We start from the raw sequence: 12397 nt of genomic DNA, 5'->3' as shown, positions 1-12397 counted from the left end.
ATATGCATTTGAAGCTGTTATTTCTTTATAGACTCCTTGGTATACAGGGTTGCTTCACTTGAGAAACCTCCATAAAGACTCTCTGTTGTACCCATCTGATATATGATTTTTGTTTTTTTGTTTTTTTTTGGCTGCCGAGACTCCATTGCCCTTTCCTAACGGCACTCTGATTTGCTCTTTCCAAATTAGCTATCTTTTGCTGTGTGCAGTATTGACATGATGGAAATCCAAGTGCTTGATTTGCCTCTACCAAAACCAGAGAAATTTGTTGGCTATTCCTGCCAAATACTTCCTCTAACCTTCCCCAGTAGTGTCAACAGTAAGGTAAGTGACAAATATGACTAATCAATTGCTCTCCTGGGACACTGACACTTGAGTGAGGTAATGAGAGATAGAAGAAACTGTTGTTTATATCTGATCAGCTGTGGTCACATGGGATTGGGAAGACCTTCTGGGGTTGTCTGGTTCCACTTTTTCCAGCCTTGTTGTTCAGCTCTCCCTTAGGGCATGTAAGCTGCTCATATCATTATGTTTTCTTTTGACTTAAATTAGCCAGGTTTGGTTTCTGTTGCTTGTTACTAAAGAATCCTAAATAATACATGAATCATGCCTAGGCCTATCTTAACTTCCCATTCCCTCAAATAAATCCTCTAAGGATATAAGTCCCACTAGGAATATAGATAGCTAAGCTGATAATGAAACGCTCATCACGGTTTTAATAGTGGAATGTATTACTCCTGCCAGATACTGTTTGCATTTTCATAAGAAATGCTTTAATGGAAGAAATGTTTTGGAAATAATGTGGTAGGGTCTTACCCCAAAGTTGTCCAGGGACAACTTGAACAATATTTCTCACATTTCTAGCACAATAGACAGCATTCCTAGTTGACACTTTTGGTAGGAGTCAAAAGGGCGAAGAAGAGGGATGAAGAGAGATGAAGAGAGCAGGAATTGTTCTAGACCTGTGCTCCCTAAGAGCACCTTAAAGGTCTTGTAACTTAAGCACACTTTCCTTTTCTCTTATATATTTTATATTTGTGTTTCCACTTTGAGTTTCAACTTAGAGTTTTCAAAATTCCCACAAAATAAGTAGATGATACAATGTAGTTTTTATACTTAGACCACGTTGTGGAAAGAGTTATCAGTTTTTTCAATAGTATAAAAAAAGTCCTAAGATTTGATTTTTCTCTTTCTAACTTTTTTCAAGACCAATGAAAACAAGCATTTATGAAACTGAATATAATTTTATTAAACCTTAAATCTAAAATAAGCATTAAAATCAGGAAGTTATATTTTAAAATAAGGTTATTTCTTAATAGTATTATTTTGCCTTGTGTTTATTTTGGCTTACATTTTCTTTTATTGTTTTTTTGGTCTCTGGTTAGCATATAGTGTACTATAGTCATTTATTTTAACCATCCCTCAAATAGCAAATAGTAAATTGTTTCATACTATTCTGTATGTTCTATATCCAATATATTCTATATATTGGAGTTGAATCATTATTTACAGCTTATTTTCTTCTTTTTCAATGACGTGTAAGCAGCATTTAAAATTTCTATTACATTTTAATTTTTCAGCTCTTTAACATAGATGGACTGAGTAATCTGAATATCTGTGCTTTATATTTTTAGCCTTATTATCTTGCTGTTTTCTTCTGTTCTATTTCTTTTTAAATTTTATTTATTTATTTATTTATTATTTATGGCTGTGTTGGGTCTTCGTTTCTGTGCGAGGCCTTTCTCTAGTTGCGGCAAGCGGGGGCCACTCCTCATCGCGGTGCGCGGGCCTCTCACTATCGCGGCCTCTCTTGTTGCGGAGCACACGCTCCAGACGCGCAGGCTCAGTAATTGTGGCTCACGGGCCCAGTTGCTCCGCGGCATGTGGGATCTTCCCAGACCAGGGCTCCAACCCGTGTCCCCTGCATTGGCAGGCAGATTCTCAACCACTGTGCCACCAGGGAAGCCCTATTCTTATTCCTCATTTTGATTAGCCAATTCCAATCATCCTAATAAGCATGACTCGAGTCTTTTCTCTTCCAGAAGTTCTTCTAAGAATGTTCCACCGAAAACCGCTGTATCTCTAACATTCATCTAACATGGATCATGGGTTCCTTTGTGATCATTTTTTTGTTGTCTTATTATTTAACATTCCACATATTTTCCCCTCAACTAGATTGCAAATTCCCTGAAATTTGCAGGGACCGAGGCAGTACAGCTAAGTATTTTAGGATCACATACTTTCTAGCTGGATTGCTTTGGGTGAATCCCTGCACTCTCACTGTTTCCCTGTGGGCATAAGAAAACTTCTCTAAGCAGTTTCCTCTTCTGCTTAAAATTACTGTAAAATAAACGTCCACTCCTATTTTTCAATAATAAGTATCATTTACATAGCACTTTAGCACAATTTATTGGATTTAATCTTGATAATATTCTATTAAATATATATTATTATCCTCACTTTATAGACAAACATCCTTTTGCTCAAAGAAGCGAGAATCTTGCATAAGATGATAATGTATGAGGTGGAACAAAGGCTTGAACCTAAGGGCGTTCATCTACACCACAGTTCTTTGCACATTGATGGTATTAAATTAGGTGATTGATGAGTTTTCTCTTGCTTAAAATCTTTTCCTACTTGGGCTTTTCTTACGTGTAAACAGCTGTTAATTTCTTTGAATTTCTCCCTGTTCATTTCCCTGCAAACTTCCCTTTTCCTACCTCAAGACTTTTAAGAACAGGAGAGGGTTAATTTTGTATCAGCTACCATTTCGCTATGTCTAATCAGACTCTGATATTAATTTGAAATTTCCTGCTTGACTTGAAAAGTCATTTTGTACTTTCCAACCTCATCTCTTGATCACCTTGCTGTGACTGCATAGCTGAGTCACTCTTTTATGTTCACTGCTCCATCGCTTACTTCCTTTCTTCCCCTCAAGCCATTACATCTGTCCTTCCTTAAAAAATATGTTTCTTGTTGGTTGAATCTGTTTTTAATTCCAGTCTTCAATCATCCTTCATTGCCTGGAGTACTTACAGCTTGTCCGAAAGCCCATTTGTAATTTTACCCCTTTACTTTAGATTTTTTCTTCTCTTTCTTTTTTCCTTTTAGGAATCTTGCTCTATTGATTTTCTTATAGTATTGTCCCTTTATCTATTGCTTGTTCAAACTTTACTATTTTTCTCTGCTCACTATAGCAGAATGAGTTGAAATTTATCTGTTCATAATCACACACATATTGTTAATTAGAGTTCACTCTGTAACTATGTAGATTGAAAAAAAACCCTACCTCTGCCTCTTTTTATCAATCTAAATTTTAAAAGCTAGGATTTTATTTTGTTTTAAAGATGATGGAATTTCAGGAGTAGGTAAAATTTGGGTAAGATAGAAATTTCTATGAAAACTTGGATAGACTACAATCCTACATTGGGATAAATAAGCTGATTTTGGCATAAATGTGTGGCTCAGTGTCTGTAAAAGATTTGAGACTCTCTCTCTCTGTCTCTCTCTCTCTCTGTCTCTGTCTCTCTCTCTCTCTGTTGACGTAGGAAACTTATGATACTGCCTATCTCTGTATACGGATTGCTTTTTTCTCATAGTAGCATGAAAACACAGTGGATGTGATGATCCAAGGTGTCTCAGCCTCTTGGGTTTTCCCTTTCACGGTTTAGCTATCAGGCCTAGAGCCTAAAAGAAAAAAAAATCCATATTCTTACATTTGAAACCAAATGTCGTATTTCAGGTTCCCAATAATATATATAGTTTATGCATTATGCTTGAGAAAATACAAGACTAGTCAGCAATACTTAATTCTACCAGATGAAGAATGTCGTACCAGGGTCTTCACTAAATTGGCCCATCCCTTGATTTTAAGGGATCCTAATTTGACAACTGATGTGATCTTGTATTTGATAAAACTCTATCATGCTCATAAATTAGCTTGAGAAAGTCTAACATATCTGGAGTTTGGATCCCTATATCAAGAATTTCCTAATTCTTCAATTCTCTCACTCCTTCTTCCCAGCCAAGGGTATCTGAAGTTTCAGTCCAGTCTCTTGCTATAAGATATATTCTAGCACTGGGTTAAACATATGGGGAGCCCTAAACCTACTGACTCCTTGGCTCAATGATAAACCTCATTTTTACTGTTGATTACCCATGCCTGTTTGCTCAGAGCCTTCTAAGGGGAACCTAAGCCCTTGCTGCTAAGCTATTTGCCTTGAGTTTCTGATCTTGTATTGCCCAGAATCTCTAATCTTTGGTCTCAGTCTTCTAGCAGAGCTTCAAATCAACCCTGATTCCTGATTTACTGATTTCTAATCAGGGTCCAAGGTACTTGCCAACTCCAGCTTGCCTTTGCTGATTTTCTTTACCTGGATCTTTGCCTGCTTAGATCTTCTTTAGTCACAACCTTAACAACTCTTATGGCCCCATTCCTAGTTCTGCCTCTGTAACCTCCATCCTTTTTTATTTCAATCTAAACTCTGGTTAAATACCCCGGTTAGTCATTCTACAACTTGCACATTATGTGTAAGGAGAAATGCTGTCTTTCTCAAAGCACAGTTTTGCAATGTAATCAAATATAACACCAAGTAGTAAATCAAAAGAATGATGAATGCTCACGTGTCAACACACTTTGCCAAATGAATTAATACATTAAATTATCTAAAACTACAAAAGAGGAATGTAACTATCGAAATTTTCATTCAATAAATGAATTGAAATGGCTTAAATAGCCTCACTATACTATTACCTCAGGCTTTCAACAGATCTTGCTAAGGCTGATTTATTTTTAGCTATAAGTTAAAAAGGGCAAGATGTAATAGTTTCTAGTTCAATAATGAAACAAAGACTTCTTTTTAAAGATAAAAATGCAATGCCCTGGTAGAGAATTGTCTTATTTATATGTATAAGAATAAATCAGCATGGGAAATAATACAAAGAAGAAGTTTAATAAATGTTGATCAAATAAATGAATAAATGGGTCAACCAACCATACTATTTATTTCTCATGGCTTGTTTTTGGATCTGATTATTTTATTTATTCCAATATATCTGGTTTCTTTCCTCAAAAGTTATGGTGCAGCTAAATTATTGGTCAATTGATAACAAGGTGATTTTAAAAACTCATATCTGATTGGAATTTATGTGCAGAGTTTAACTTCCCAAAACAGGTCTGAGGAAGTTTGTACATTGAATCTGTTTGCTGCTTTTTCTGTATCTAGCAGTAGTAAATTCAGGTATGCCTTAGTTGCTATCAGGTATAAATACAGATTCATTACCATTATAAACCTTGTAAGTAGTGTACAAAAATTGTTTATCTGTACTGAGATTTTAATATGACATACATGCTAGAGAGAGATCTTAGTACTTGGCACAAATGTCCAAGAAAATTAGCTGGTGCAATATTATATATCAGATATGGTAATGTTCAGTTGCCAGTAACAGAAACGCAAAATAACAATGGTTTAAATAAGTGAGCAATTTATTTACTTCTCAAGTAAAATTCCAAAATGGACAGTGCAATGCTGTAGAAGAGATTTATCCCACAAAGTCCTTGGGAACCAGATTCTTCCTGTCTTGTTTTGTAATACACAGATTTCCATTCCCAAGGTCTACTCATGGTCCAAATAGGCTGCTCCACCCACATTTTTAAGGCAGAAGGGAAAAAAGGACCAATAAAGGAGCAAAAGGTGTGGGCCAACTATTTGTAAAGAAACTTACATGTTATTAGCTAGAATTCAGTCATGTACCACATCGAGCAACAAGGGAGACCAGGAAATATAGTTCATATTCTGGGCATCCATAAGTCCAACTAAAATGTCAGAAGCTCTTTAATTATGGAAGAAGGAGAGGACATTGAATGGGCAACAAGAATTCTCTACCACCACATGTGAGTTACTTTAGGTTAAGGATGTCCTGGAAACAATAAAGATTGAAATATTTAATTACTTTGATTAGTCATTGGAGATTATTGCAAGGGAGTCATAAATTTTTTTTTTAATTTTTATTTATTTATTTATTTTGGCTGTGTTGGGTCTTCGTTGCTGTGGGAGAGCTTTCTCTAGTTGCGGCGAGCGGGGGCCACTCTTCATCGCGGTGCGCAGGCCTCTCACTGTCGCGGCCCCTCTTGTTGTGGAGCACAAGCTCCAGACGCGCAGGCTCAGTAATTGTGGCTCACGGGCCCAGTTGCTCCATGGCATATGGGATCTTCCCAGACCAGGGCTCGAACCCATGTCCCCTGCATTGGCAGGCAGACTCTCAACCACTGCGCCACCAGGGAAGCCCAAGGGAGTCATAAATTTTTAATATAAAAATCACCATGTGTTTACACATTATAACCTACTATGCATCTTGTCAATTTTACAATTGAAATATGCTTGGAATAAGACATAGAAAAAAAAAGTAAGTAGTAAAAGTAAAACATTAGCCATAAGTTCTAATTGTTAATTTACCAAACCAGGTCAAGTATAAAGAATTGCTCAAAGTTATCTGAAGTTAAAGTAAAGCTTCTTAGTAAAGTAGTATTTTAGTAATTTTATACTCCTACATTATTACTTTGAGTGTGGAAAAGAAAAAGAGAACAGGATAGCTGCTTGAAACAGATCAGCTGAACTAGAAATCCTGATGAACACCATTTAACAGAAGGTCAGGACTAGTTGGGCTACTGTCAAAGAGAATTAGGAGAAGGTGCTGCATATATATACACAGTGGAATACTATTCAGCCATTAAAAATGTGATTTTGCCATTTACAACAACATAGATGGACCTGGAGGGTATTATGCTTAGTGAAATAAGTCAGAGAAAGACAAATATTGTAAGTTATCACTTATATGTGGAATCTAAAAAATAAAACAAACTAGTGAATAAAAAAAAAAAGAAACAGACTCATAGATATAGAGAACAAGTTAGTGGTTACCAGAGGAGAGAAAAAAGCAGGGAGGGGCAAGATAGGGGTAGGGGATTAAGAGGTACAGACTACTATGTACAAAATAAATAAGCTACAAGGATATATTGTACATCACAGGAAATATAGCCAATATTTTACAACAACTTTAAATAGAGTATAATCTCTAAAAATTTTGGATCACTATGCTGTACACCTGAAACTAATATAATATTGTAAATCAACTATACCTCAATTAAAACACAAAAAGAATTAGGAAGGCATAAACATGTTGCAGACCAATCTTTGCAATAAATACTGAATGTAACAATGTTAGATTTTGCATTTCCTTGCTATTTGCATATTGTGATTGAATAAATTATAAAATGAGGAAGAAATGTCCAGAACCTTATGTTCTATGTAAGTTTAAAGAGAATAGAAAAATGTGCTACACTCTCCTTTCCCCCCCAGAAGCACTCTGCTCGATTTATATTTTACTTTGTGGAGGGAAACTTAGAGTTTTTTGTAATGCTTTTTAACTTGAAAAGATTGAATTCTCTAAGGTTACTTTCCAACAGATGTCATTTATTAAATGGTTATGTTTTCTCATTAATCTTAGCATTTTTCTCATCTGTCATGCTATGAGAATGTAACCAAAATAAAACTTTAGGGACAGTTTGAGGCGTCTACTGCCCACTCCCTTCCTTTCTTTGCCTCTGGAAACAGCTGTGTTTTAGAACGAGGGGGGATGATAATACAAAGAGGGCTTTCTTGGTCTCTTCCTCTACCATTGCTAGGAATTTATAATGTCGGTATGTGTTTTGTAGTACACAAGTATTATTTGTTGGTCATTAACATTTTGTGCAATAAAATTAGGCTTCTCCCCAAATGCGCCAAGTCCTAACCACTGGACCGCCAGGGAATTCCCTAAAAAGGATATGTAATATGGGAGGGAGGGGGTTCTTCTTTAAGAATTGAAATACAAAGTATCTTTACAAGCTTAAAACAAGTGAACAAGTGGCCACGTTGATTGGGCCGCTTCCGGGGTCTTGGAGGTGGCCTGTCCAAAGGCGAGGCCCTGAAGTGTCTTCAGCTTCCTGGTAAGTTTGCCTCTGCTTGCTCTACAGTGTTTATATATACTTTGTGGTGTTTTTGCCATTGATCTGTGTTACATTTCACCTGGTCGCCCATTTGACTTAACGGACTTTTCGTGGATTTGTTATTTCACAGAATAGAAGTAGAGTAGTTTGGCCCAGGATATAGGACTGTTCCTGCAGAGCCTGTTTTGGTCCATGTGTTGGAACCTAGAAACTGCCCTTTTGTTTTCTCTCTAATAAGAGATCATAAGGTGTTTTTGGTTAGGGTTAGAGTTCTTTTTTTTTTTTTTTTGGAAGGAGAATGATTAATGAATTTTCTTCTCATAAAGAACCATGATAACTTTTGTCCCTTCATTCTGTATGTATTGATTATCCAGTGTAAACAAAATATTTCAAGTAGAAATCCAGATGCCATGAAATGTAATGACTATGATCCGTGTACAACTTCTGTGAGCACCCATCAGCTAGATTAGGAAATACAAAGTTGGGTGTGTTTCTGTGTGTGGATGTATGTGATAATTTTGTGAGATTAACCAGCAAGGATTTTCACTTAAAAAACAGAATTTCTCAGCACTTTATATATATAGGTTATTAAAATACATAATTTAACTATAAAGAAATGGGATTAATTTTTAGATAAATAAACTCATATTTTAAAATAAATCATTTTCCCCTTTAGTGGAGTTATTTTGGGAAGTTATATGTTTATTCCTACATTATTGAAATACTTATTTTGGAATTTCCTATAGAATTTGTTTTATAAATACATTGTATTTGTGTATAAATATGTACATACATATACACAAACACACACACACACACAGTTTTGTCTCTTGCATGACCTATGTGAAAAAATTTACAAAATTGTTGTTGTATTTATTTATGTGGGAAGATGAAAGGGTAAAATAAAGAGAAATAGCATATGCATGGATAGGAAGACTCAATATTGTCAGCATACCATTTAATTAAGTGCAATTCCAAGCCTTGTTTTGGAGCATTTTACTTTGGAATTCGAAAATTAAAAAAAGATTTTAACGTGCATTTAGGAAAAAAAATCACGCAAAAATAGCCAGGAAAATTTTCAAAATTAGAGTAATAACCAGAGAATTTATCTCATCATTAACATATATTTTAATATATTGACATAATACTTCAGCAATTAACATGTATTATATGAATATGTATTATGTAATTAAGTGGTATTGTATTGGTGTCAGACTAGGCAAGTCAATGGGAAATGAGCCCAGGTATCTGTTATGATTCAGTATATGGATACAGTACACATAAAATCATTGTGCAGGGTCACAAAATAATAACAGCATTTACTGGGCATTCATCATATACCAGGTGCTGCTCTAATCACTTGACACATATTATTTAATCCTCACCTCACAATAACCTTGTGAGGTTGTACTGGGACTATTTTATAGATGTTGAAACTAAGAGAGATAAAGTAACTTGGCAAAGTTCTTACAGTTGATAGGTGAGAGGCAAGTTTTGAACCCAGGCAATGTGGCTCCCAACCCAAGCTCTTAAACATCATGCATTGTTACCCACAGTGCCCCTTGCCAATTATAGATGCTAGTTATTTTAAAGCATTGTTGGTATACCAAGCAAAACACTTTTTAAGATTTTTTTTCACTTTTTAAATTGCATTCTTTAATTACCAATGAGACTGAACTTCTAAAATATCTGATATTTTAGTTTCTTCTTTGGTGAATTGTCTGCTCCTCCTGATATGTTCAACTTTCCCTTATTGATTTATAAGAATTCTTCACGTATTGAGAATATTAACCTTTATCTGTCACATATACAGCAGCCATATTCAACTCCATTTATTTCCTATAATATGGAAACCCAATTATTTCCTATCTTGCCCCTGTTTCATCAACTGTATTGTTTTCACTCTTCCTGCATAACCCTTACTCTTCAGGATCTCAGTTTATGTTTAAACCCTGAAACCCTAGACGGTGAGAGCCTCCTCTTCTAGGCAACCAAAACACCCTGTACTTCCCTCTTTTACACACAAATCATACTTTTATTTACTTGTCTGAAGTATATCCATTTTAGTAGAGGGTAAATTATCTGAGTCTAAGCATCTTGTCAATCTTGTATACTTCTTGCCTTTGCCAAGGAAATCAAGGCTCTGGCTGACTTTCCCCTTAGTCTATTTTGCCTCCTGACCAACACTGGTATTTTCCCCTGTGACTCTGCGTGGCGTGTGGTAACCCCCCTCTCTGTGAATGTAATAAACTTCCTTCCAAGCCTCATTTTGTTTCTTCTCATGGCCACACTGTCTTTATCGTACCATATAAAACGTACATTCTTAGAACACTATCTGTAGAGATAGGGCACTCAATATTTGAGGAATAACTACAGATGGCCATTTGGGAAGATGTATAAAAGTTCCACCTTTGACCTAGCAATTTCTTTTCCACAAATTTTTTTTTAGATTTTTAAAAAATGAAGTATAGTTGATTTACAATATTGTGTTAGTTTCAGGTGTATGGCAAAGTGATTCAGTTATACATATATAGAGATACTTTTTGCCAATTATTTTTCCATTATAGATATTGAATATAGCTCCCTGTGCTATACAGAAAATCCTTGCTGTTTATTTCATATATGGTAGTGTGTATCTGTTAATCCCATACTCCTAATTTATCCCTCCTCCCTTTCCCCTTTGGTAACCATAAGTTTGTTTTCTATGTCTGTAGGTTTGTTTCTGTTTTATAAATAAGTTCATTTGTATTGTTTTTTAGATTCCACAAATATTTTAAAAAGAAATAACTGGACAAGTGTAAAAAGATTTATGTCTGAGGTAGCTTATTACTTCATAGTGATAATAGTAAAAGAAAATCTGAACCACACAACTCTCTAACAAAGAATTGATTAAATAAGTTGTGGTAAAACCAAGAATGGAATTCTATGCAGCCACTAATATTAATTTGTATTAATATTTTAATCTAGTAATATAAATATTAATATATATTAATAAAGATGTTAATAACATATTTTAAATTAAAAAGTAGGTTATAATAATATTAAAAATAATAATGATAACTTACACTTAAATAGCTTTTACTACTTTTTACAAAAGACTATGTGTGGCTTGATAATATTTTTATAAACATATATATTTACATAGAAAAATGTCTGGATATGTCATATACCAAGCAGCTCATTATTGACTAGGATGAGAGATAGTTTTCCTTAAAAACTCTTTTTTCTATAATGAATATGTAAAATCAACAGGGCTGTACAATACCAGATAGATTTAATATTTTAAAAGAGATGGGAGTTATCTAGGGGTGAGTACAATGGATAAGGTAGATAATGCTATATTGTGTGTAATTATACAACAGTAAGGTTGATTTTCCTGGTGACTTGTAAAGTGATTATAAAGACATTTCCAAGATTGGAGTTCCAAAAATACATTGAGCGAGAGCAGTATAGTGGTAATGAGTGTTCTTCCTCCAGAAGGGCCACTTCAAAAAACAGCTTTTACTTGAATAAGTAAATGTTGCTATGGTTGTTAAAAAAGATTCATTTTTAAAGTAATGCCCTCATATAGCATAACAGCGGGTGTATTATATCATACTGATGCACTAAAATTTATCAACACCACAATGTACTGAAGGTAGGATGAATGGAACGATAGCTACCAAAGATATCATGTGCTTATCCCTGGAACCTGTGAATGTTACCTTATATGGAAAAAGGGAGATAGGGAGGTTATCCTGGATTATCTAGATAGGCCCTAAATGCCATCACAAGTGACCTTATAAGAGAGAGGCAGAAGGAACTTTGACATGAAAGAGGAGAAGACAGTGTGACCACGGAGGCAAAGATTAGAATGATGTGGCCACAAGTCAAGGAATGTCGACAGCCACCAGATGATGGAAAAGAGAAAGGATTCTCCCCTAGAGACTCCTGAGGGAGTATGGTCTTGCTGAAATGTTCATTTAAGACTCCTAGACTCCAGAACTACAAGAGAATAAATTTTGGCTGTCTTAAGCCATAAAGTTTCTGGTAATTTGTTATAGCAGCTGTAAGAAACTAATATAGTACTAGTTATATATTCATGATATTGGAATCTGGCTTATTTTCATTCTTTGAACAACATTCTAGTGAAACAAGAAACAAAGCTAATTCATGTTTTTAAAAAGGTAAACTAATGCTACTAGTTTAGTAATATATATTATTTAAATAGAGATATAATTCACATACCATAAAATTCACCCTTTTAAAAAATATAAAATTCAGGGGGTTTAAGTATATTCACAAAGTTATAGAACCATCACCACTATCAAATTCCAGAATATCATCATCATCATCCCCCAAACAAACCATATACCCATTAGCCATCACTCCCAATCTGTCCCTCATCCCAGGCCCTGGCAATCACTAATC

General features: G+C 35.0%; 1 protein-coding gene across 1 annotated transcript in view; it reads left to right on the top strand.

Moving 5' to 3' along the window:
- Positions 1-226: 226 nt before the first annotated feature.
- ADAMTS20 (ADAM metallopeptidase with thrombospondin type 1 motif 20) overlaps positions 227-12397 on the top strand; it is a 297000-nt gene continuing 284829 nt past the window's right edge. Inside the window, exon 1 of the mRNA XM_059935681.1 lies at positions 227-324. The gene's annotated coding sequence lies outside the window, so the exon portion shown is untranslated. The remainder of the gene's footprint in view (positions 325-12397) is intronic.

Source organism: Balaenoptera ricei, chromosome 10, assembly GCF_028023285.1.
Source record: "Balaenoptera ricei isolate mBalRic1 chromosome 10, mBalRic1.hap2, whole genome shotgun sequence".
Taxonomy (NCBI): Eukaryota; Metazoa; Chordata; class Mammalia; order Artiodactyla; family Balaenopteridae; genus Balaenoptera; species Balaenoptera ricei.
This window is presented reverse-complemented; position numbering and strand designations above follow the sequence as displayed.